The 26,721-nt window shown below is 43.8% G+C and overlaps 1 protein-coding gene across 2 annotated transcripts in view; it reads left to right on the top strand.

The window, feature by feature from the left end:
- Window positions 1-26,721, top strand: part of Pde3a (phosphodiesterase 3A) — a 297,902-nt gene that overhangs the window by 67,394 nt on the left and 203,787 nt on the right. The window contains exon 1 of one of the 2 annotated variants that reach the window (XM_045139534.1): window positions 15,435-15,764. The exons of the other annotated variant lie outside the window; for it this stretch is intronic. The gene's annotated coding sequence lies outside the window, so the exon portion shown is untranslated. Of the gene's footprint in view, window positions 1-15,434; window positions 15,765-26,721 lie in introns of those variants that run through there. 2 annotated transcript variants of the gene reach the window in all.

The following is a 26,721-nucleotide window of genomic DNA, read 5'->3' on the forward strand; positions in this document are numbered from 1 at the left end:
CCAGAAATTTCTCTAATGTTCATAGCATTTCTTTTGAAATATTTCTTATAACCTAGAATGCATTTTAATCCCTTCAAACATTTAAAATCAATCATTCGTGTAAGCCTGTGTATGTATGTGCGCACATGCATGTGTGTTGAGACAAGATGTATTCTCTGTATCACGCTAAGGTGGAAATTCTTTTTTTTTTTTTTTTTTTTCTCCCCCGAGGTAGGGTCTCACTCTAGCCCAGGCTGACCTGGAATTCAGTATGCAGTCTCAGGGCAGCCTCGAACTCATGGCGATCCTCCTACCTCTGCCTCCCAAGTGCTGGGATTAAAGGCATATACCACCACGCCCGGATGGAAATTCTTTTAAAAATAATTTGTTTATTTATTTGAAGAGACAGAGAGAGAAAAAAGACAGATAAAGGCAGCGTAATGGACACACCATGGCCTCTAAGCACTGCAAATGAATTCCAGATGCATGTACCACCTTGTGCATCTGGATTTATGTGGGTACTGGGGACTCAAACCTGGGTCCTTAGTCTTTGCAAGCAAGTGCTTTAAATATGAAGCTATCTTTCCAGGCCATGGAAGTCCTTTTTTTTTCCTTGACTCAGCCTCTCAATAATTAGGGTGATAAGTATAAGCTCCCACATTTCTCTATAGTGACAATTTTTTAATTGAAATGAATACATCTTAGACAGTACCTGTGTGTGTTCACTTAGGTGGTTCTGGATGGCTGAGTTGCAATACTGTCTGAATTTTGTGGATTTGGTGTCACTCTGTCCTTCTAATTGTGTTTTCTTCCAGCTGAAATGTGTTCAATTTTGGGAGAACATCACAATCACAATTATTGTTTGAGTAGCCATAATTTAAAATTCTTGATGCAAAGTACTTTTTTTTAGTATATATGAGGAGAGGATATAATTTATATTCACCCATCCTTAAGCTGTAATTTCTGCTTTTAGTGGGACAGTATTTGTGCCATAATAGTGTGTTTATTGTGCACCCACATATCTGAATTATAACTGTTTCCTCCATGTACCTGAAAAGTGGGTCCACTTACTGCAATACATTATAAGGAAAAAAATGTGTTTCCATGCTCATATTTGTAAAATGAAAAGGATACTGAAAAATGATATATGGAGGGCTGGAGAGATGGCTTAGTGGTTAAGTGCTTGCTTGTGAAGCCTAAGGACCCCGGTTCGAGGATCGATTCCCCAGGACCCACGTTAGCCAGATGCACAAGGGGGCGCACGCGTCTGGAGTTTGTTTGCAGTGGCTGGAAGCCCTGGTGCGCCCATTCTCTCTCACTCTATCTGCCTCTTTCTCTCTCTGTCACACTCAAATAAATAAAAATGAACAAAAACATTTAAAAAATGATATAGGGAGCCTATAAAAGATGTAGAATCTCAATAACATTGGCCACATGAACCATGTCCTCTCTGTCCTTCAGCTATAATCCTACATGAATTCGCTGTCAGGGTTTCTGAGGACAGCACCTGCGTGCACAGATGCCCAGACCCTTCAGCAGTGCTTTGGAGTGTCGGCTTGCTTTGCAGCTTGATGGTCACTTTGGTGAAGCAGGTCAGAAGCACAGCAGGCAAGGGTTGACTTCCGATTGCCTTGGTCTCTGGCAGAGGGTCGTCACGTTTCCAGAAGGCTCCAACCCCGAGAGACCGGGGCAGCCTGGATCTTCTGAGCCGGAGAACACGTGGGATGTAAGGCTGTGTGGATCAGAGTGTCATGTTGGTCACGTCGGCGTTTGTGAGCTTCTCTGGCAGGCTCTCTGAACCCAGGATCAGTGTCACTGTGAGGTCTGTGAACTAGAAAGACGACACCAGGTCCCAAACAGACTTGCTGTGAGGGAGAAGGCAGGTAAAGTGAACGCTAAGTCCATGGCAAAGGTGGGACTTTAAGGGAGGAAATACATAGATGGTTTTGGCTAATAAAATGTATTGGCTTTCTGTGTGGCAGTGATTGCTGATGGATAGCTCCATTTCAGTTCCTTATTTCGTACCAAGTTATTCCTGAAGCCCCACTTCGGTGCCCCACGTGTTCCAGATGCGGGATCCGTGTGCTTCCCTGGCACATGCCAGCACCTGTGCCCCACGTGTTCCAGATGCTGGGTGTGTGTGCTTCCCTGGCATTTGCCAGGTCCAAATGCTACCAGCCACTTCATTTTGTCATATGCTACCAGGCATGAACTCTGAAATGCCCCCATAAATTTGTGGATATTTTCAAAATAACCTCCCTTCATGTTCAGAGTTTTATGTGAACTGTAGTTAAACTCCTTTTTTCCATGACTTGTGGCAGATGGTATTCAACCGCCTGCTGATGTTGCTTTTCCCTGTCAGCAGACTGCTACAGTGGCATTTTAAGAGAGCGATGCATATAGTCAGAGAAATTCCTCCCAGGTGACACTCCTGTTCAAAGTGGCTTACAGAGATAAGCATCCACGACTTTGCATCGTGTTTCATGATTTTTCAGAAATCATTAAAATATCTGACCTTTGGCAAAGGATTAGCTTTACAAATTTTAGGGCAATATAACCTCTTTGACTTTGTGTCCTGAGCATCTCCATCGTCAGAAGAGCCTTACGCCAGTTAGCCCACAAGTGTTGAGCATTTAGAAACTCAGCACATGATGTTGTTTGAAAGCAACACTCCTCCAGGGTTGAATGTTTCTGATCTCATATACTACCACATGCATAGCTTTCTATACAATGTGTCCTTCAAATCATTTTTTTCACTGTAAGTTGTACATTGAACTTCTTAATGTCTTTTACCTCCTCCTGATGGTCATAAAGAAAGGGTAGGTAACATCGTTTGATTCTGTTAGCCCTGCAACAGGCAATTCTGACTGATCCTGGCGTGTCTATGCACTTCTTGGAATGGTAGCTTCCAGAAGCGCAGTCATGCAAGTTTGAAAAACTTCAGCCAGAAACGCAGCTGTGAACATTCAGAAAGTGATCACACATGCCACTTGTGACCCGAATGCTGCCTAAGGACTAGGTGGGAGATGTGCACCAGATCCTGGCTAACAAAAGAGCATGGTCCGCCACTTACTAGGGCCACGACCACCAGATGTACAGACATGAAACATGTTTGTAAATACTGAACTTTTCAGGCAGAAAAGACTGTTAAGCAACAACTGTAAAACTTAAGCACATTAAGTGCTCAAAAGTACTCATTGTGTGGCTGGAGAGATGGCTTAGCGGTTAAGACGTCTGCCTGCAAAGCCAAAGAACCTTGGTTCAATTCCCCAAGACTCATGAGACATATGCACAAGGTGGCATGTGTGTCTGGAGTTTGTTTGCAGTGGCTGGAGGCCCTGGCACACCCATTCTCTCTCTCTCTCTGCCTCTGTCTTTCTCTCACTCTCAAATCAATAAAAAATGCTTTTTAAAAAAATGTGGTTGTGACTACTTTTCACCAGTAGGTATTGCAATTAGGTGGTTATTTATGAATTTGGGCAGGGTGGGCTTTGAATCTAGACAGATCTGAATTTAATATTGGCCATAGTAATCCTTACAAATGTGGCCTTAAGCAAGTAATCTAATCTCTCTAAAGTCCAGTTCACTCATCTATGACATGGTTATGATTTTATTGTAACATTTGATAAGACTTAGAGGTACACAGTGCAGGGTGTATGACTTTAAATGTGAAGCATCCTTTACCTTAAAGCGTAGGAAGGATTTTGAGTTTCTCTGTATGTTGGAAGGAGGTGGCATATTTATGCCCTTGAAATATCTTAACGATGGGAAGCTAGTCTAAAGTGAAAATTCATTTATATTTCATATATAACTTCATACATAGCCATAGGGTTAGTTTTTTGCAATACATTACCCTCAGTGGCACCTGATTTGCCCCTTTCACCATTCACTCTTGCTCACTGCCACTCTTGCCAGCCTACCTGGCCCACCAGCTTCTAGAAAGTTCCAGACCTTTCTTCATGGCATGGGTGAGGTGTAGTTATAGAAGCCCACCATGGCTTCCAGCTTGTTGACATGGGGTCTGGGGTCCTGAATTCAAATGCTCAGGCCTGCCTTATGGACTGAGCCATCCCCCCAGCCCATTGCTGGGAGTTTGAATTGAGGATGCTCGCCATCAACCAACTCCCCCTGAGAGGGTAAGAGGATGTGGTTATTTAAATAATCGTAATATTTTCACTCCTTTGTTAAAGTTCTGCAAAGGTTATGAGATGTCAGCCTCTGATAATCAGAACACTACACACCGGTCTGCCCACTCTTTGTTTTTAAGTGGGGAAAGCTGCATCTTCAAGAAACTGAAAGAAATATAAAACTCAAGATTCGGGAAACAAAACTGAGAGCATGATTCATTTTGAAGTCTTTAAAATAATGCCGTGGTAGCAACAAGAATCTTTTATTTTTTTTTTTTGCTTTCATCTGTCACTTATTTATTTTTAATGTTTTTGCTATTATTATTAGTGGAAGGCGGTATGTAATGTCTAGGGAGATGTTTGGTTACTTTGATTTCAGAATGAGACAGATACAGAGCTTTGGAAAATGATGTGAGCATTTAGTCTTTCATGTGGGGACTGAATTCAAGAACATGCCCATTCTCTCTCTCTCTCTCTTTCTCTCAAATAAATGACTAAAAACAATATTAAAATATTTTAAAATATAAAAAAAATTCAAAAGCTACTGGTATATTCAGTTCATTTTCTGGACTACTTAATACTATGTGGGAAGATTAAAGACAATTTCCAGATTTCTGGATTTCAAAGGAATCCTCACTTCGTGCTGGCTTCCTTCTATTCCTGCTTATCCATCATCTCTTGCCGGGGCTTGCATCATCTTGAGGAATTTGAGGGGTTCCAGACACTTCTGGGAACCTGGCCTTCAGGTGTCAGACGCCTGGTGAGTGAGTTGCAGTGGGCAGATTTAGAACAGGTGTCTTGGTTGTGTGCTGTGTTTTGTTCTAACAAAGGCTAGCGAGATCTCGGCCTTGCAGAGACAGAGAGTGATCTGTAAGAGCTTTACCCCTCACCCTCCAGCAGTCCACGGAACCTGCTAATATAATATTCTTGCATCACTTGTATTTTTTGCCAGTGGTTGCTGGGAATACCATAGGTCAGGCAGTGAGGCCTCCGCGTAGCTCCCTCTAACGGCCATGGAAGGTATTACAGGCATGGAAATTTCCCCGGTTCAGGGCTGGACAGTTGTTAACAAGGGCCTTTATTGAAAGCATGGTAATTGCCTCAGAATCTTCCCTCTTACATTTATACCTTCTTCATGAAACAGAAAAAATAAAATAAAATCCAAAAACATTCTAGTTGAAAGGTTTTTATTTTTATTTATTTATTTTCACGTTTAAGATAGATGGATCTTTTAATCATTTATACAGTTTGGACCTTGCTTCTTCGAAAAGTGTTCATTTTTACATGTAGCCCGCATGAATATATGAATGCTTAAGAACAATAACCCAAGAGCTCCCTATTTCTTCTTTAGTCCTGGCCTCTTTTCGCATATCTACTGGTAAGTACGGTGCCAACACTGAGCACTAGGAAGCAATGAAGTACTAGCAACGAAGTACTTATTTGATCAGGACGATTAGATTAGCCAGCATCTTGCATGTCTTTTTATTTTTATTATTATTAGTTTTTATTTTTTTATTTTTATTGACAACTTCCATAATTGTAAACAATATTCCATAGTAATTCCCTCCCTCCCCCCCACCCCACTTTCCCCTTTGAAACTTCATATGATATGAGACTGGAGTTTGAAAGGAATTTTTTTGTTTGTTTGTTTGGTTACTTGGTTGGTTTTGCCAGGCAGGATCTCACTCTAGCTCAGGCTAATGAGGAATTCAATATGTAGTCTCAGGGTGGCCTTGAACTCATGGCGATCCTCCTACCTCTGCCTCCCGAGTGCTGGGATTAAAGGGTAATTTTAAAACGACAACGAAATGATGTAATATGGTTCCTCTATTACCCCGTGCATAAAATGTTTTAAATATGGTGCGTGGCAGGTACAAACATTGCTGCAGAATTTGAACGATATTGAGAGAGATTAGCAAGCAAGGTGACTTTCTTTTGAAGGTAGTCAGGGACACAGGACCAAAAGAGCTCAGCTGCTGCCCTGTCCTGGCAAGAGGAACCGGGAGCTCCAGTGGGATTCAAGACAGTGCTGTTTTCTTCTGTTTCCCTATAATTTTAGGGACGTTTAGAAGATGACGTGCCTCTGGAACGAGTTTGTATCTATGCTGTAAAATAGGTGTCTGTCAAAAAATTTTGACATCAGACTCATTGCTTATAGAAGCTTCTGCTGACAGATCGCACAGATGCCAAGATTTCTCATAGATGGGTTGTGAAGACAGAGCAAGCCTAAGCGAAATTCATCGGTGGTCTCATTGATCTGTCAATCACCTGTCTCTCATCTGTACCATGCATTGTTTATCTGTCATCTCCCTGACCGTGTATCTATCATCTCTGTATCATGTATGTATGCATGCGTGCATCTATGTATCTGTATATCTCTCATTCATCTGCTATCTGTTGATTGGCAAGCCTGTGCTGGCGACTGGAACCGGGGACTCCTCCAACATGCTAGGCAAGGGCTCCGCCACCGAGCTACTCACAGCCCCCCGTGTTTAAGAATAGCTGCTTTTCTCCATATTGATAGAGCCGCTGAAACCGGAGGCATGGTGATGGGTGGATGAAGAGTGTGTCTGGTACTCATATCGGTGTCCAGTGAGCTTCAAGTTCAGTGTTCACCCTCAGACTCGGTGTTTCTGAGGTTGGGTCCTATGAGGCGCATGCTAAAGAAAGAAAAAGAAGGAGGATGGGGTGTGGCATTGTTATCCTTTAAAAATTAAGTGTCTCATCTTTGTGGGTTTGTTAAATGACGAGCTGAATGGTGGAGGTGGTTTTATCCTGCGTCATTGCTGGTCACCTTGACCGTCACCCGCTCCGGTTCATGGACAGAGTGCCCTAGGTCCTCTGAGGGCCAGGAGGCAGTTTGTAATATTGCAGCCTTATTAATTGGTTTCCATCGATTTCCTGAAGGCTTTGACTTGCTGTGAGTTATTCCTCTCTTGGAAGCTATTCAGAAACCTCTCTCATCATCTTTCTTCCTGTGAGGGCAATGCCAGAGAGATACTTCCAGAGTGATGGTTAATGCTTAGGAGTCCTTACACGTGGTAAGGGTCTTGGCCAAGCAGGTGGATCAGGTTCATGTGGGAGAAAAACCAGCCAGGATCCTTGTCCAGGGAGGGGCTGTGACCCGCAGGCAAGACTAGGTCAAGAATGCACGTGTCAAGCCAGGCGTGGTGGCGCACGCCTTTAATCTCAGCACTCGGGAGGCAGAGGTAGTAGGATCATCATGAGTTTGAGGCCATCCTGAGACTACAAAGTGAATTCCAGGTTAGCCTGGGCTCAAAGAAGACCCTACCTTGAAAAACCAAAAAAAAAAAAAAAAAAAAAAATTAAAAAAAGAATATGTATCAACTTATAAAAAACACATAAAAATTGGATATATGAGATACTATGAGAAACTTATAACAGCTTTCTTCTCAAAATGCTGATAGGATCCCAAAGAAAATCCAGACATTAAACTTCCGCAGTATCTCAAAGAGTAGACACAAAGATTGCAGGCAAATGCTTGTGATCACGACTCGGGAGAATGAAGCAGGATTGCCATGAATTTGAAGCCCGTCTTCAGGCTATTTTGAGTTCCAGGCCTGCCTGGATTGCATTGAAAGACTGTCTCAACATTACCAGTTCTCCTCTACCAAAAACATGAGAGAGAGAGAGAGAGGGAGGGAGGGAGAGAGGGAGAGAGGGAGGGAGGGGGAGAGGGAGGGAGAGAAATAGAGAGAGGGAGGGAGAGAGGGAGGGGGAGGGAGGGAAGAGAGTTCTTGCTCGTGTTTCTCTTATTTAAGTCAGCAGATATATGGGGAAAATGGGATTGATTGCATTGGTATCCTGTTTTCCAGGTAATAAAGAGTAATGTTTAGTCAGTTTATAAAGAGCAAAATGACTGCACTTATTTATTTGAGAGGGAGAAACACCTTTTAGTCAATAATTCACATATCAAATAATACACTTATAAAGAAAAATGAGAGTTACATGTTGAAATACATTTTAACAGTTTATTGACATGATATTTGAGACAAGGTCTTGATGAATAGCCTGGATGTATGGGATCAATGTAGCCCTTGCTAACCCCAAATTGCTGGGACCGCAAGCAAATACCACACTGCCTGGCTACATCATGTATTATTATAACAAGATCTCAGGTACTTGATGTTTTAAAATAAAAGGCTGTTGCACTTTCTGCACAACAGACATTTTTCTGGGTGCTGGGGTACCACAAAAGTCAAAGCAGACAAGCCTGGGGCTCCCCACATTCCACTTGTAGAAAGAGCCTCTCTTCATGAGTAGCCAGGGCAGAAGCCATGTCCCTCTCTGTGGTCATCAAGGATCCTCGGCAGCTGCACGCCTCATTCCTGCCGAACTGTGACGAGATTCCTCGTCGCCGTTTTGGTTTTGGAGACAGGGTTTCAGGTGGTCCAGGCTGGGAGGTAGTCGAGGGTGGCCTCCTTGACCTCTCTGATCCTTTCTACCTCCACATCAGCAGTGCTGATGGGATTACAGGCGTGGACCACACACCTCATGGAGATTCTACATGGTGCATTTTTGCCCAATTACCGATCTATAATTAGCATCTGTATTCAAGTTGATTAAAATCTTTCTTTGCTATTGAAACAAATCTTGAAAATCATTAATACTTCTACTTATCTCCTATACTATCCACCAGAATTTAGTCTTGCTTTCCATATTAAAAAAATGAAATGTTGGGCTGGAGAAATGGCTTAGCGGTTAAGGTGCTTACCTGCAAAGCCAAAGGACCTAGGTTCAATTCCCCAGGACCCATGTAAGCCAGATGCACAGAGTGCAGCGGCTGGAGGCCCTGATGCACCCATTCTCTCTTTCTATCTCTCTCTCCTCCCTCCCTCCCTCCCTCTCTCCCTCCCTCCCTCCCTCCCTCCCTCTTTCTCTATTTCTCAAATAAATAAATAAATAAAAATTAAATATTTTTAAAAATGCTTAAGGTACAGTATGTTCTGAAGTAGAGAATCCTGAGTATCCCCATATGCTGGTCATTGCTTCTTCTCTTTCTCCTTCTCTTCCTCTTTCCATGTGTGTGCGTGTGTTTGTGTGTGTCTGTCTGTCCTGTGCACATGCGTGTGGAGGCCAGAGGAAAACTTCCGGTGCCCTCTTCCATTGCTCTCTCACACGTCCCCTTAGGAGTGTCTCTCTGGATCCGGAGCTGAGGTTGTCATAGTTTCCAGCAATTCTTTGGTCTCTGCTACCACCGCACTGGGGTTACAGATGTGTGGGGCCACATCCAGGTGTTCAGGAATGGGGTATGATGTGGGTGCTGGGGAAGCGAACTTAGGTGCTCTTGGAACCCCTTGGGGGCTTCATGCTTGCTGCAAGTGCTCTGAATGGCCGAACCATCTGTCTGTCTATTTATCTGTCTAATCAGTCATCTACCTGTCTATGATTTCTGTTGCTGCATGGGTACAATTGAGAGTTTTTTGGAGAGAAATTGTTGTGGTCCTAAAATTAAATTTGTTTCTTTCTCTTTTTTTTTTTTTGCGGGGGGGGGGGGTTCGAGGTAAGGTCTCCATCTAGCTCAGGCTGACCTGGATTTCACTATGTAGTCTCAGGATAGCTTCGAACTCATGGGTGATCCTCCTACCCCTGCCTCCCAAGGGCTGAGATTAAAGGTGTGCGCCACCACGCCCAGCTCTCTAAAATTAAAATTTTTACAGAGGTCAAGATGGAATAGAGCCTGGCTATGCAAAGTGAGTTTTAGGGGTCAACGTTGTGTGACTTGGGAACTGCTAGAAGGTCAGCGTCTTAGCTGGGCTCCAGAAAACCATGATCAAACTTTACCTTTCAACATGATCCTTCCATGGCTCCAGGCAAGTTTCCCTGAAAACCAGGATTGAGATTTCTAAGGCTCTCCTTATCTACGATCCAAAAAAAAAAAAAAAAGACAAAACAAACATTATAAACTCTTTAGGATGCTACAGATAACATTATTGCAGCTGCTGAGTGTTTTTGGCACTACCTGGGAGAAGGAATGGAGAGAGGGATAATACCGGGGGAAAAAATACACACACACACACACACACTGCATTGTGTTCCCAAGAACATGTTGGGGGTGAAGGGTTCATATTCCATTATCAGTCCCCTGAGCCCACAGTGCTCAAAATGTTCTCTGCCCCCCTGAAGACTTTTATGGCATTTGAGTCAGTCTTCTCAAATTGGAATAACAGACCCAAAAGGCCTGACAGTTATAGTGTCTGGGACTAAAAGGGGAAATACTTCCAGAGCCTGCAGCTCTATCAGGGGATCCATGTGACTTCATCTCTGAGAATGTGGTTGTGGTTGCTAGTCACCACTGCGATCTGACATCTGACTCTGCCTGACTCCGCCTGTTCCATGTACCAAGAGACAGGGAGTTTGACTAAGTGCTTCATACTCTATGTCATGTGTGGTTGGGATTCCAACCCAAGAGAGTCTTAAATTCTCAGCAAAGATCATATGTGTATTTGAAAATTGGAGTTAATTCTGCAAATACTCAAACCTTGGATTATTTAATTGCATATTAGCCCATGCTATTGGTCTTAGTGAGGTTTAGGATTAAATCATAGCATAGTAGGTTTCTCCTCTGACTAGTGCTTTTTATTTTTATTTTTTCAAGATGGCAAAGCTTATTTCTAGCTGACCTGCTGTGTATATGATTTTGCTTTTTTTCCGACCACTTTATCTTCCCCGTCGCCCAGAATCTCCAATAAAATATAAGATAGTTTCTAGATGTTATGCAGTTCCTCTGAGTATTGACTACATTACATATCTGGAGTATGTTGCTAAAAATACCCGAGAGTTTTGGATAATTTAAAATTAATCCACATTGAGACTAGAGATTAGTAGATGTCTCATGACAATGTTTCAGGCCACCTTTGACGAGTTATGCTATATATTAGTGTAAGCTTTGCTGTGGCCACCACTGGGGAAATGTTTTCCCTTACTCAGCCTTCATTCACTTATTCAACAAATGTTGTGTCCTTACTATTTGTTTAAAGGGTTCTAAAGTGAAAAGTTATACTCATGCAACTTGTATTTTTTTTTTCCTGGTAGACATCCTGCTGAATCCATGTTTTAAAAGTTTTAAGTGAATTGCAATCAAAATTTAATACCGCATTACTCATATTGATGCTGTTTTTCAACCTTATGCTTCTTTTTGGAAGAAAAAATTATTTTTCTCAGTAAGCCCAGTGGCCCAAGTCAAAACTTGTTCTGTTTAAACTGTCTTCCTAGAAGGGGCCGAAAGATTGTAAAAGCCACCCCACCAGTTGAGACATCATGCCCAGAGGCATTCCCATTGCCCCCCCCCCCCCAAAATAACTGACTGCTGCTCCCACAATACATAAACAACAATCCCATGGGGAATACCTGTGTCCCCACTGAGGAGCAGTCCCAGCCGGATGGGGACAGGGACGAGGGAAAAGGGGGTGACAATTCATGATGTATCCATAAGAAATATGTTGTTAATGAAATATTTTTTGAAATATTATGAGAGAAGTAAACAATTAGGGCTGGAGAGATGGCTTTGCAGTTAAGTGCTTGCCTTTGAAGCCCAAGGACCTTGGTTTGAGGCTCGATTCCCCATTTCCCAGGACCTACGTAAGCCAGATGCACAAGGTGGTTCATGCTTCTGGAGTTCATTTGCAGTGGCTGAAGGCCCTGGTGTGCCCATTCTCTCTCTCTCTCTCTCTCTCTCTCTCTCTCTCTCTCTCTCTCTCTGAGTGTGTGTGTGTCTGTTGCTCTCAAATAAATAAATATAAATAAATCAAGTGAAACAGTTAAATTAAATAAAGGAAATTTAAAAATCCTTGTCTTCCAAAGCAGAGCCATGGAAGGCTGTTGCTTATGATAAACTTTGTTTCGGGGTCTCTGATGGGTGTGATCCGACATTATAAAGAAGTCTTCTCCTTTGTGGGGATAAGTGGAGCTTGTTGCCAGAAAGAATTAGTTAGTGGTTCCATTTTCTCTTCTGTTAACCAGGTTTACTCTCTCTTCTGTTTGAGGAGGCTGCTCACTCTTTCAGGGTGCAGATTCCTCACTTTCAATTTATCTTGAGCAAACTAAATTCCCCATGCATACTCTGTCACCTAGGAGTTCCTGCTACAACTTTCTCCCTGCCCCCCCCCCCTTTTTTTTTTTTTTGGTTTTCTGAGGTAGGGTCTCACTGTAGCCCACGTTGACCTGGAATCCACTATGTCGTGTCAAGGTGGCCTTGAGAACCCAAGGTGATCCTCCTACCTCTGCTTCGCAAGTACTGGGATTAAAGGCGTGTGCCACCATTCCCAGCCTATTTTCTCCTTTTTATATATTCCAGGACCTCCAGCCCGTGGATGGATGAAGACCCCGCTACCACGGGTCTTCCACCTCAGTTTAACTGATGGAGAAACTATTTAAAAGACATGCCAGCAGTCTTGATGCCATGATGATTCTAAGTTCTGTCAAAGTGACAACCAGATATTACTATTATTAGATTATTTTCATCACATTTAATAATTGAGTTACATTAAAAAAATATGATTCATATCATTCACCTCAAAAGGTAACACAGGGTATAGTTGGGATAAATATGGGGTATTTTCAGACATGAACCATAGAGAGGAACGCTGGAACGATTGAACTTTCTTTGCCACTCTAGATATGCACTATATTCATTTTCTCCGTTACAGCCTCCAAGCAGTGACACAGAGACATCCACCCTACTTCTGGTCAAGTAACTGATGGTTCTCACTGAGTCACATTATTGGGTTGTATTCTCACTCCACAGTTATTGTCTTTAACTCAACTTTCAACGTTAAAAAACAATAAAAAAATTTCACTTGGTTTCCAAAATAAAAGCTTTTTTTTTTTTTTTTTTTTTTTTTAAGGTAGAGTCTTGTTCTAGCCCAGGCTGACCTGGAATTCACTATGTAGTCTCAGGATGGCCTTGAACTCGGTAGTCCTCCTATCTCTGCCTCCCAAGTGCTGGGATTAAAGGTGTGTGCCACCATGCTCAGCCCAAAACAAAAGTTTTACAAAATGGCCCCAAAAGGACAGCAGGCATTTAAAAATGCTTAGTGTTTGAAGGAAATGGCTGAAAGCCATAAGACACTGTTATTATTAGAGAGAGTAAGACTCCACTGGAATTTTGCTGTTGTTGTTGTTTTCAATATAGGATCTTACTCCAGCCCAGTCTGACCTGGAATTTACTCTATAGTCTTAAACTGGCCTCAAATTTATAGCCATCCTTCCACCAATTCCTCCCATGTGCTGGGGTTAAAGGCATGCACCACCATGGCCAGAAAATTTATTCTTTTCTTTATTGATTTATTTACAAGGGGAGAGAGGAGAGAGGGGAGAGAGGGGAGAGAGGGAGGATGAATGGGCATGTCAGGGCTTCTTGCTGCTGCAAACAGTCTTAAAATGCATGAATCACTTTGTAGGTCTGGCTTTACATGGGCACTGGAGAGTTAAAACCTGGGTATTAGGCTTTGCAAGCAAGTGCGTTAATCACTGAGCAATCTCTCCAACTCCCTCCACTGGGAAATTTCTATAAATTTATTTTGGTCTTAATATTCATCTGTGGTATTCCATATAAGTTTTGTTTATATCAACTTAATTTCTATCCAATGTAGAAAAGGGAGAAACGTGAATAAAGTTTCTTATGTTTAAAGTATTCATTTCATTCATGAAATAAAAAAAAATCATATCTGTAGTTTTTAAAATTATACAGCAATATTTTGGAAGAAATCAGATAAAACTACATTTGATGTATGACCTATACTATACTTTAATGTGTTCAGGTCACTGGAAATGACTGTTTATCTTGTAAGACAAAACATTTTGGTTTATGATTTTCTTCAATTTGTGGGCACAGGGATGTCTGCTAAGACTTTACTGCCCAATTTATACCTAACTTTTCACCTTACAGTCTTACAATGCCTAATTCAAAATACTTGTAAAGCACAGGAAATTTTTTGTATTAACAATCTGTTTCAAATTATCTTTTTAAGAAGAAAAAGTGGGACACCCCCAGCCCCACCCAGGGGAAGATTTTCCATGACAGCCCACTCTTTCAAATCAGGATGTTGCATAAGCCCTCAGCCTGGAACATACAGAGCCAGACAGTTAGTACAAGATAGTAGAACGTGACTTTTCTGGCAGCTTCCTAGGATTCCCTAAATGAACCATACATACACGAACAGTAATTTCTCTGCCTACTTTATATTTTCAGAATCAATATTTAATTTTCTTGCTAGCAATCTTCTTGTAAATATTTTTAATTTTATTTATTTGATAGAGAAAAAGAAGGAGGAGGGGAGGAAGGGGGAAAGAGAGAGAGAGAGAGAGAGAGAGAGAGAGAGAGAGAGAGAGAGAGAAAGAGAATGGGTGCGCCAGGGCCTCCAGCCACTGCAAATGAACTCCAGATGCTTGCGCCACCTTGTGCATGTGGCTGATGTGGGTCCTGGGGAATTGAACCTGGGTCCTTTGGCTTAGCAGGCAAACACCTTAACTGCTAAGCCATCCCTCCAGGCCTCTTGCTGACATTCTCCCTGATTGATTTTTACCCAGTCATTGTGTAAGAAGGAGAGAAAAGAAGATCTCATTTAATCAAGTGCTGAGGCTAGTGAACAGGAGAGTGTTCTATCTGGGGTATGGGTGGAGCAAGCACATACGACAGAGTATGGCAGGTGACAGCAATGTGCTCTGTAGTTTGCCTCACAGGCAGCAATGCTTGGGTGCCCAGAAGCCGTACAAATGCTGGATATGGTGGCCTACCTGTAACTAGCTTTAGGGAGGTGTGGACAGAAGGTTTGCTGGCAAACTCATGTAGCTCAATCAGTGAGCTCTAGGTTCAGTGAAGGACCCTGTTTCAAGCAATAAGATGTAGAGTGACTGAGGAAGACCCCAGCATTGAGCTCTGGCCTCCTCATGCCTGTACACACACACACACACACAGGACTCGCCCATGCGCGCAGCAATAAAGAACAGTAAGCCAGAGACTGAAATTCCAAGTCGACTAACAAGAGGAAGGGAATTGGTGGGGTGACGATGGGAAGTGGTGGGGTGACTCTATGAGCCCCCATGTTGCTTCAGGCTGGTGGCAGAGCAACAGCCCGTGCACTGGAGATTTAAAGTCAAGGCTGTATTCAGTTAAGTCAGGCAGGCGCCGTCTTCCAAGCCTCTTTTCATTTTTACTGGATCACTTAAGCACAGGGTCTGGGCTGGGCTCTGCGTCTTTCAGGTTAGCATGATCAAAGTGCAAGGTCCGGCTTCTTGTCAGGCGCAGCGTTTCCGAGTCTCTTCCCCTTATACAACCTTCGGGGGCGGCCGCAGCAGGGAGCAGCTGAGGCAAGGATCCCTCGAGAGCTCTGTGTTTGCTTGGTGCTGGAGTCTGGGGGAAAATCCAACTGTCCCAAGAGCCAGTTGTTTACTGGGCTCCTTATCTGCCCAGTGACATCTTTATCACCCTGGGAGTGAGGACTGCTATCTGCTGGACCGTGGGAGATTACCTTTTTTATCCTTTCTGCTCTTGGGATGTAGAAGTTAGTGGTTTCTATCAGAAGTTGTAAATCTCCTTTGGGACCTGTTATCAGTGTGCCATGCATTTGAGAAGAATGACTGCACCCCTGTAACGCTGGATTATTTATAGACAAAAGAACGGAGAAAACAAACCAGGTTTGTGAAATAGTCATTTCTGAATAAAAACAGATGATTTGCTAATGAACTGAAATCAAATTATTTGTTGGAAGAGTTTCTAATTCAAGCAAGGTGTGGTGGTGCATGCCTGTAACCCTAGCTCGACAGGTTGATCAAGTGTCCAAGGCAACTCTATGCCAACTTTCCTAATGCCCCTCCCCCCCCAAAACGACTGGATCTAATCTCTTGAATAACTCAGCAGTGAAGGGAAGTACAAGCCTTTGTAGCTGAGCAACTTTGAGAAAATACATGGATAAATAAATATTCCTGGTAGATGAAAATCAAACATAGTTTAGGAAAAAAAGTGAAGAGAAAATATAATTAAGTGCCGTGAGTCAGTTAGAACCAATGTTATGGTTCCGAACAGAAAGATTAAAGGTTTGGGTATGTCCTCCAGTAGTCCAGTGTGCAAGGCCTTGAGTTTGATATTGAGCCTGAAGAGAGGGCAGGAAGAATGTGAGAGCCTCAAGGTGGGAAGAGGCGTTGTTCCCCATACAGATGGTACATTTGCGACCCCCCAGGGAATATCTATAACCCCACCCAGGAGGGCCTGCAATGGAACGGGAGCCGGAGAGGAGGGAATATGAGGATAGCCCAGTAGGAATATGACCAATATGCAATATGTTCATATAACACCATTCTCAATCACTTTTTATTTATTAAGTATTTTATAAATTTAATTTCTTTTTTATTGCTAAAGCTTCCATAATCGTAGACAATATCCCATGGTAATGCCCTCCCTTCCCCCACCTTCCCTTTGAAATTTCTACTCACCATCATAACCCTGCCCCCTCTCAATCAGACTCTCTTTAATCTTGATGTCATGATCTTTTCCTGCTATTTTGATGGTCTTGTGTAGCTCAAACTAAACCAAAAGGTTATCTCCTGGGGCCTAAAGAATGGTCATCCAGACAACCAAGAGCACTTCATGGTGGCTCTTGATGAGGGAGTGGAATTTAACCAATGGGGACTGGGGAAAGACTGTCATAGGTCAGGGTCTGCAGGACACTGTGCTCTTCCCCATGGTGTGTGAGGCCTAAATGGTTTCAGTAATTTTACTGAGAATGGCTTTTCATTCTCCACAGTTTCCTTGTCTTTTCCTTCCACTGTTCCTGGCTTAGTGGCCTCATCTGGATAGCCTCACATCACGCTGCACTGAGCTTACTGGTCATTCAGCATTGAAGTGCTGGCTAACCTTTTACTTGATACAATATTTGAGAACCGGTTTCCATCCATGGAGTTCTACACCCAAGTAGAAATCAGTCGCTGGTCATCCTTGACACCCCATATTCTATGTTGAATTAAAATTATTCAGTGTGGGGGCTGCAGAGATGGCTTAGTGGTCAAGGCACTTGCCTGCAAAGCCAAAGGACCCAGGTTCGATTTTCCAGGACCCACGCAAGTCAGATGCACAAAGTGACTGTGGTGGTTTGATTCAGGTGTTCAGGTGTTCCCCCATAAACCTAGGTGTTCTGAATGCTAGGTTCCCAGCTGATGGAGATTTGGGAATTAAAGCCTCCTGGAGGTGGTGTATTGTTGGAGGCGGGCTTATGGGTGTTATAGCCAGTGTCCCCTTGCCAGTGTTTGGCACACTCTCCTGTTGCTACTGTCTACCTGATGTTGGCCAGGGGGTGATGTCCACCCTCTGCTCATGCCATCATTTTCCCCTGCCATCGTGGAGCTTCCCTTTGAACCTATAAGCCAAAATAAACCTCTTTTTTTCCCACAAGCTGCTCTTGGTTGGGTGATTTCTACCAGCAATGAGAACCTGACTGCAACAGTCAAGTGGTACCAGATGTGGGATTGCTGCTAGACACCTGGCTCTGTGGCTTCGGCCTTTTGGAGCTGATTTGCAAGAGGAATGTGGGAGGATTTGAAACCTTGGCCTTAGAGACGCTTTGCAGTGCTGTAAGTACAGCTTGATGGACTATTCTGGTCAGAGTTGAAAGATCTGAAGGCAGTAAGAACTATGGACTGTGAGGTTTGGCTTATGAGGGTGAGAAAGAGTTTTGCCTGGACTGGGCTACCAGTTTGTGTGGGAAGCTTGCTCTTATGCCTGGGTCCTGAGACGTTGTGCAGGGTTGCTTTGTGTAGACATGAACTGGTGTGAGCAGAGGGATACGGCACAGAAAGAAAAGTCTTTGGGTGAACTGCTGCCCATTCAGCTGCAATTGAGAGATTACAACCTTTGATATTGGGCTAGCTGACCTGCACTGGGGCAACAGGAAGAATGTCAACTCTTTTGAAGGGGCCTGAGTGCTCAAGGAGTGTCCTGTTCTTCAAAGTCTGCTTTATTTCCCCCTGGATTAACAAATTGGCAGTCTACCTGGCATGCAGGGAAGAGAGGGTCATTGAGTTTGCAAGATGGTCTTGTGTTTTGCCAATGGCCATGGGCAGTGTGAAGCAGGTTTGCTGGATGCCTGCCTAGAGACCCCATGGGGCATGAGGATGAACCTTGGATTGCAGTGGAGACCCAGTGGAGATGCCGGGACCATGAGATGGCTGCTGAGGAGCTGCCGGCCCTGATGAGGTTTCCCAGGACTGTGAGTAGCCTAGCTGGAGGGGCGGAATTGGAACGCCAGAGACTTGTTGCTGGTTAGAATTATCGGACTTGGAGATTTGTCACTGGCTAGAGTTGTTGGACTTGAAGCGACAGAGTTTCATGCTTTCCCTGGTTGTTTTAAATCTTGTATTGGGTGAATATTTCTTTGCTATGCCCAATGGCATCTTCTGCAGTGTGAATGTTTATCCTGTGCCATTATGGGTTTTGGGGGGATTTTTTGGTATTATGGTTCAGTTAAAAGATCTTGGACTATGGGGATGTATAAACCTCATTGGAATTGATAAAAACTATGGGGACTCTTAAAATCATACTGAACGCATTGTATTTTATATCATGTATGGATACCAGTTTATGGGGGTCAGGGGCAGAATGTGGTGCTTTGATTCAGGTGTCCCTCATAAAGTTAGGTGTTCTGAATGCTAGATTCCCAGCTGATGGAGATTTGGGAATTAAAATCTCCTGGAGGCAGTGTATTGTCGGAGGCAGGCTTATGGGTGTTATAGCCAGTTTCCCCTTGCCAGTATTTGGCACACACTCCTGTTACTATGGTCCACTTTATATGGCCAGGAGGTGATATCCACTCTCTTCTCATGCCATCGTTTTCCCCTGGCATTATGGAGCTTCCCCCTCAAGACTGTAAGCCAAAATAAACCTCTTTTTCCCACAAGCTGCTCTTGGTTGGGTGATTTCTACCAGCAATGTGAACCTGACTGCAACAGTGCATGCCTCTGGACTTCATTTTCAGTGGCTGGGGGCCCTGGTGCCCATTCTTTCCCTCTCCCTCTCCCTCTCCCTCCCTCTCCCTCCCTCCCTCTCTCTCTCTCTCTCTTTCTCTCTCAAATAAATGAATCAGTAAAATAAAATATTTTTTTAGAAGTATTGAATGTGGGCTGGAGATACCATTCAGTGGTCTGATAATTGTCTACCATTCATGAGGCCTTAGGATCAATCCTTCATGCAACAAAATTAAAATTGTTGAATACAGTTTATTATCTCCCTATATAACATACAATCCTCTGGGAAACTGAGCACCAGTCAGGATACAGGGTTAACTTCCAGGAAGAGCAATGACAAAAGCTCTCCCAGCTTATCCTCAATAATAAAGATTCTCTTGACCTTGATGCTGGCTGTGGTGTTTCTTCTGCATGGAGCTTGATTTGGCAGGCATTTCTGTCATCACGAGCTCAGAGGAGAACATGGTAATTTCCACAGGCACTCTGGGCACTTGCAGTTCACAGCCGTGGGTGCCACACATGCACATACCTCGGGGACCTCACATGGCCTCCCTACATGTCTGGGAGCGGGGAAGTGCATTCGGACCTATGGTTGTAAGCAGCAGACAGACAGAAACGTTCACCAGTACTGACATGTGTTAAGGATCTGAAGCAGGAGGACGGTTCTCTGGAAATTTGTGTTCATCAGTTTATAAACATGGAATCAAGTCTAAAAATTTTAAAGGTCATTTTTTTTTTTTTTTTTTTAGTCCTAACTGTCAGACGTGTGATGATGAGACTTTGAAAAACCTGACGACTTCCAAACATACACCCAGTGTGCTTTCTTCAGAGCCCCCTTCCGGTCCTCTCTTTTGTCCCCACGCCCTCCCACTGAAACCCTTCTTTCTAGGTAATTCCTTTTCTATTTAATATCTTACTTTTATTTATCTGTTTGAGGGGGAGAGTCATATAGAGAATGGGTGCATCAGGGACTCCAGCTGCTACAAAAGAACTCCAGATGCATGTGCCACCTTGTGCATCCTGGGGAATCGAACCTAGGCACTTTGGCCTTGCAGGTATGCGCATTAACTGCTGCACCATCTCTCCAGCCCTCCCCCTTTTCTATTTTGAGGTTAATTTTGATGCATCTTTCTTTGATGCGCTTCAAAACACTGAATATTGATGCATATGCTCAAACTTAATATGTAAGTGTTGAATGGAATAATTGTGTATATTAATGCCATTTAATTCAAAGATAGCATTTTAGGAAAAAGAAGTGGCACTTTACAAATACATTGGCTGACCATCAAGTAGGTAGCTTAGAGCAAAGTGAGGGACTGTCCACCATAGGTCTCAGAAGCTGTCTGATGACATTCTGCGCCCTTGGGCTGGTGGGAGCTGGTGGTCTGTCAGTACATTCCAAAAAGGTCACACCTGACCAATTGATAAGTTACATGGGTGTTAGGTCAGACACAGAGGTGGGCAGTAATGGCTGGTGAGGGGCTAAAGGTTGCCCAAGATAACTTGGCTGTGACCTTGCACCATTCCAGCCTACTGTGGTCACAGGACTTTCATCCTTCCTTTCAGCCTTGCTGGACTTGGGTGTAACACAGGCAGCAATTTTCTTTTCTTTCTTTCTTTTTTTTTTTCTGGGCACTTTGGTTCACAGCATGAATACACGTCAACAAAAGGCAGCAATACTTCCACTCATAAACCAAAAGCAAGCAAAACAAAATCACAATCACATGGCATTGTTTTGTTTGTTTGCTTGCTTTGGAGTTAGGGTCCTATGTATCCCAGATTGACCTCAGACTCAAACTCTCTATGGAGCAGAAGCTGTCCTTGAACTACTGATCCTCCTGCCTCTGCCTCTCAAGTGTTGGGAACACAGATGTGCATGACCTTCCCTGGCCCAGTTTTGTTAGTTTTTATCAGTCCTTATCAGAGAATGAGGTCAGTCAGACGTTTAGTCTCATCTTAAATCTGTTACTATGTTTCCAATGTGCAGCTGTTACTCTGAAAACATGTTATTGGCTTCTCAATGAACAATTGGCATTTGCATTGTCAAAAATTAGCTTGTAAGTTTTGAAATCAAAGAATTTTAAGTCTGGGTTCTGTCTGGTGGAAACAGTCCTGGCCTCAGGCCTTCCTTTGTAGATCAGGCTATGGGAGAAACAACTAAGGGCTTTATGCCTGCAGCATTGCAACCATATTGATTTCAGCATGTGAAGGGACAGGGGGAAGCAGATTTTAACATTGTCTGCCTGAAAAATGCCTCAGTGGTTAAGGCATTTGCCTGTGAAGCCAAAGGACCCATGTTTGATTCCGCAGGCCCCACGTTAGCCAGGGGCACAAGGGGGCGCACGTGTCTGGAGTTCATTTGCAGTGGCTGGAGGCTTTGGCGTGTCCATTCTCTCTCTCTGTCAAATAAATAAATAAATAAAAATATTAGAAAAGGTGAGGAAATGTAGGCCCTCACAGAAAATCAGGAAGCGTTCCCTATGAACCTTGAGTACAAACAAAGTAAAGCCATTGGCATTGGATTGAGGGATCTAGATTTGAGATTACGTGGGTGAGTAAGCTTTGTACTAGGAGGTCACAGAAAAATGCCTCATGTTCTAGCGAGCTCCCAGGAAACCCGTCACTGAGGCTAGTAAATATTTATAACTGCATATGTGCATGGGCTACCAAAGAGCCAGAAGGCTAAGTTTTGGACCGTTCTCTTCTCCCCGGACTATTCTTTCTGTTGGATCCTATGTTATTACTGCTTGTGCTAGAAACAATGAACATCTGAAGGTAAAGTTGACATTAAATTGTCTTGTGGGGCTGGAGAGATGGCTTAGCGGTTAAGCACTTGCCTGTGAGGCCTGAGGACCCCGGTTCAAGGCTCGATTCCCCAGGACCCATGTTAGCCAGGTGCACAAAGGGACACATGCATCTAGAGTTTGTTTGCAGTAGCTGGAAGCCCTGGCACACCCATTCTCAATCTCAATCTCTCTCTGTCACTCTCAAATAAATAAATTAAAATGAACAAAAAAAATTTAAATATTGTTTCGTGGGCTGGAGAAATGGCTAAATGGTTAGATGCTTGCCTGTGAAGTCTAAGGACCCCGGTTCGAGGCTCGATTCCCCAGGACCCATGTTAGCCAGTTGCACAAGGGGGCGCACGCGTCTGGAGTTTGTTTGCAGTGGCTGGAAGCCCTGGTGCGCCCATTCTCTCTCTCTCTCTCTCTCTCTCTCTCTCTCTCTCCCCCCTCTTTCTCTGTCTGTTGCTCTCAAATAAATTAAAAAATATTAAAAAAAATATTGTCTTGTGATGCAGGGACAAGTGTTAATATCTGGGCTGGTGCATTCTCCCTCCTCCCTCCCCCACCCAACACCTTTCCCTGGAGATATTTTACCATTCAGAGAAACTCACCATCTACCTGGGAAAATATATTTACTCCACTGAATAATATAGGTCTACGTAAATCTCTTCTACCCTTCTTCCTCTTTTAGGCTTAAATCATACAAATTTCCGGAAGGATTTTCCAAATAATTTCTCAAGGTTGAAAAAAAAAGACAAAAAAAAAATAAAACCACCTTTCTCAAAGACTTACAGTATGTCCACATGGCTGTAGATTACAGTCACGTGTCTGTAGGCATGCACGGAACGAAGGTGGTTTTTAAATTGTGGGGAGCAGGGGCTCTCCTTCAGATTTGGGGTATTTTTAGCAGCAGTAGGAACGATCAAGGAAACTACTGGGCAAACTACTGCACTTGGGAACAGCAAGGGACCGGAGAGAGATGTGCTGGGCCTATTCCTCCTCCCTGTTGACACACACGCTTGCCTGCTGTGCTGTTTGCTTCTTGCAGATGATCTCCGCATACCCGGTCCTTGGAGTATAGAGTCATTGCCCTGCACTCATTTTTTCCTTCCTGGAGGTATAAATAGACTGATGACGCCCGATGCTCTCCACCGTCTGTGCATCACCCATCCCCTGCACTTCTTTCTAGGTCACGAAGCTTTTTTTTTTTTTTTAAAAAAAAAAACCTCAGTGGTAACCACATGTGACATGAACACATGACTCGTCCCTTTCACCTCGTCTGTGCCCCTGATGGCATGCAAATAGCTGTGCATGCAAACTTGACATTTGGGCCATGCAAAAGAATCGGAGGGGAAAAGAGCCATTCTTACCAAATAACTTAAAAATAACATAACTCTTCTTTTTTTGTTGTTGTTTTTTAACCCTCCACCCTTTCTTCCCCACAAGCCTGAAAGCTAGGAAGTTACATTTGCAAGAATTGGAAGAGTCGGTCACTCCTACGACAGAGGATCTTGCCCTGTGTCCAGTTGAATAAACCCAGGGCAAGAGGAAGAGGAATCCTCGGGGCATCTCCTCCAGCAAAAGTAAAGCCTGTGTCAGCCAGTCATTCATTATTGAGAGAGCCCTCCACCAGCGAGGACGTGCTGCTGTGAGATGAGGAGGGGAAGAGCAGTCTTTCTCTGCTCTCCCCCAGCTTTCTCATAATTCACGATGCCTTCCCCAGCATGCCCCGAGAAAGCGCGTTGCAAGCGGGAGTCTTGCACCCGTGGGTCAGGCCGTGCTGTTAGTTCATTCACTATAACAAAGGCCTGGGACGATTGGCTTGTAAAGAGGGAAGACTTGTTCTGGCTGGTGTTTCGGGGGTCAGCCCATTGCTTTGGGACCTGTGATAAGCCACGTAGCATGTGGATGAAAAGCAGGTATCTCATGCAGGAATAAGAAGAAAGTCAGAGAGAGAGAGAGAGAGAGAGAGAGAGAGACTGGTCCCGCAGGCCCCTCCAAGCACTTAGCACTTAGCACTTAATCCTCCATGATGACTTAAACCCACCTGCTAGGCTATACATCCTACAGGTACCATTCTAGAGAGCAAGCCTGCCCTGAAAGGATGGCTGAGAGACTGAAACCCAAAAATGTAGCAGTGTTCTGGAAGTCATTCGGTTTGTGTTCCGTGTCCCAAATCTTGGCTTGTCCATAAATTTTAGGGACCATTGTTTTAGTGTGTATGTATACATATTACATACGTTTGTATATAAACCCACATTCCACATATGAAAGAAAACGTATTTGTGGTTGTGAGTCTGGCATTTTCACTCTAACAAGATGCTTGCCACTTCTACCTCATTTTCTTCTGTCAAAGGACTTTTATTTCAGAGAGACACAAGACATTTTACATCGTGCGTCGCTCTCCCCAACCTGAATGGTTTCAATTCCTGTCCTTAAGTGCAGATATTAATGTAAGCAGTTACTCAGATAATGCGCAACATCCCCAACCAGTACTGTTATTACCCTCATTGAAAACTTTTGTGTGTGTGTGTGGAGGGCAACCCTATTATAATTTTGAAAGACCAAGGATGACATAAAATGTCTACTTCTGTGCACCTAAGAAGCATCCTTTGGTACCAACAGCAAGCTCTGTTTTATCTCAGTGGAATTTCTTTCGAGTCTCCACCTCTTCCATTAAGATTCATTATTCTTCTTTACGTATGTTTTTATTGCCTGCTGAAATGCTAAGCAGGCTCTCCTTTAAGAAGGCAATGACACAGCAGCAGCCACTGTACGTCATCACGTTAGGATTAAATTTGAGTCAGGAGACAGTCGGGACTTAACCAGTGAGACAATTCCCACTGAAGGAGCTTGATAGGAGATAACCATCTTTTCTTCCAGTTGTAATTCCCTTTGCATGAGATAATTACTATTTTGTGTGTGTGCGTGTGTGTGTGTGTCTGTCTGCGAAGGGACACACAGGTCACAATGCGTATGCTGAAGTCAGAAGTCAACCTCAGGGAGTTTGTGGTATTGTTTCAACTTGTCAGACAGGATCCCTCCTGCTATTTAGCCCAGATTCTCCTCGCTCCACCTCCCATGGCAATAGGCACATTGGGACCACAGTCACGTGTGCCTCGTCATGTCTGGCTTACATGGGTGACTGGTGGCGAGGAAGGATCCAATGCAGTCTGGCAGACTTCAGACCCGTACTTCTAGGTTCTTCTCCTCAGCCCTATCCCAGTTGTTTGTTGTATTTTTCATGAAGCTGGGCGAGGTGGCACACACCTTCAATCCCAGCCCTTGGGAGGCAGAGGTAGGAGGATCACTGTGAGTTCAAGGCCACCCTGAGACTACATAGTAAATTCCAGGTCAGCCTGAGCTAGAGTGAGACCCTACCTCAAAACTGGCCCCCAAAGAAAAGGTCATTTAATTGCCACAAAACTTGGCAAAACTTTTCATGAAGAAACAGTATGAGTTTCTCTTTGTGAAATATGGGACAGAGCGTGTCTTGTATGTATTTGATCAGAGAAAGTCGTTTTTGTTTGTTTTTAATCTCAGCACATCTTATGTAGTTAATGTCCTGTAGAACCAGCTGGGGAAATGCTGGCAGAAATCGTGGGAATGGAAGCCCCTCATCACAGGCTGAGTATCCCCTGCCTGATGGACAGTGAACATGGCCAAAAGGCCTTCTGAGCCTCTGTGCTGAGTAACTTCAGGGTGTGACTCCCTCTCTGCCCTTGGCTTCAAAATGTCTTCATCAGAGTGAGAGTAGCATTAATATAAGGGTATGGACATTAAGAGAAGTGCTTACTGGGCAGTTTGATGAGCATAGTATATACATTTATCCAGATATCAGCAGACCTTACCCCCCTAGGGCTCATGACTATGGCTGTTTTGTTTTCAGTATCGGGGATGTATTCCCTCCTATGGAGTAGGCCTCTAGTCAAATTAGAGGGTGGTTGGTTTCCCCCATGACAGACATGCCACAATTGCACCCATTGGCTCATTTGGGCTGGCTGGCAAATTATAAGGCTTGCAGTGTCCACTGTTGAGTATCTTCATTGGTGATTTCTCTTTCTCCCATTGAACTGCATGCAGAATGGCTTCTTCCAGCTTTCTGTCAGCTTGTCTACATGGAGGAGGTTATCAGCTCAGTTCCAGCAGGATTTCTCAGTGGCCTTGCAGCCCAAGTATGTGGAGTCTTCAGCAATAGGGTCTTACCATCTGTTCATCACTTTGGGTAGAGAATCTTCTCTTTTCAGATGGCAGGGACCTTGGGATGACTCAGAAGGTATCATAGTGCTGGAAAGAAGTGACTGGAGTACTGAGTAACATTTAGATCACACCTTCCAAGGCTCAGGGTCTAACACGGAAGAGGTGGTGGAAAGAATGTAAGAGCCAAAGGAAGGGTAGGACTCCTTACAACGTGTTCCTCCAGACATAAAATGGCCTGGATATCCGTGACCTCACCGTGCCTGACACTACCTACACAAGGCCATCCTAAGAGGAGGAAAAGATCATGACATCAAAATAAAAGAGAGACTGATTGAGATGGGGAGGGGATATGATGGAGAATGGAATTTCAAAGGGGAAAGTTACCATGGGATATTTTTTATAATCATGGAAAATGTTAATAAAAATTGAGGGGAAAAAAATGTCTTCATCAGGCGGTGCGGCCTGGCTCGGGAAGTGTGTAACTGTGCATCCTGGAGACTCCTCTTCTGCTTCTGAAGACGCAGTGCTGTTGCCTGTGAGCTGTCTTCGATGCTGTCAGGACAAGTCTTTAGAGACAATAGCACCCGTGGAAGAATATTACGGTCTTCTTAACCAATGCCTGACCGTGGCACTGGTTTAAATGGTGAGGTTCT

Source organism: Jaculus jaculus, chromosome 22 (assembly GCF_020740685.1).
Source record: "Jaculus jaculus isolate mJacJac1 chromosome 22, mJacJac1.mat.Y.cur, whole genome shotgun sequence".
Lineage (NCBI taxonomy): Eukaryota > Metazoa > Chordata > Mammalia > Rodentia > Dipodidae > Jaculus > Jaculus jaculus.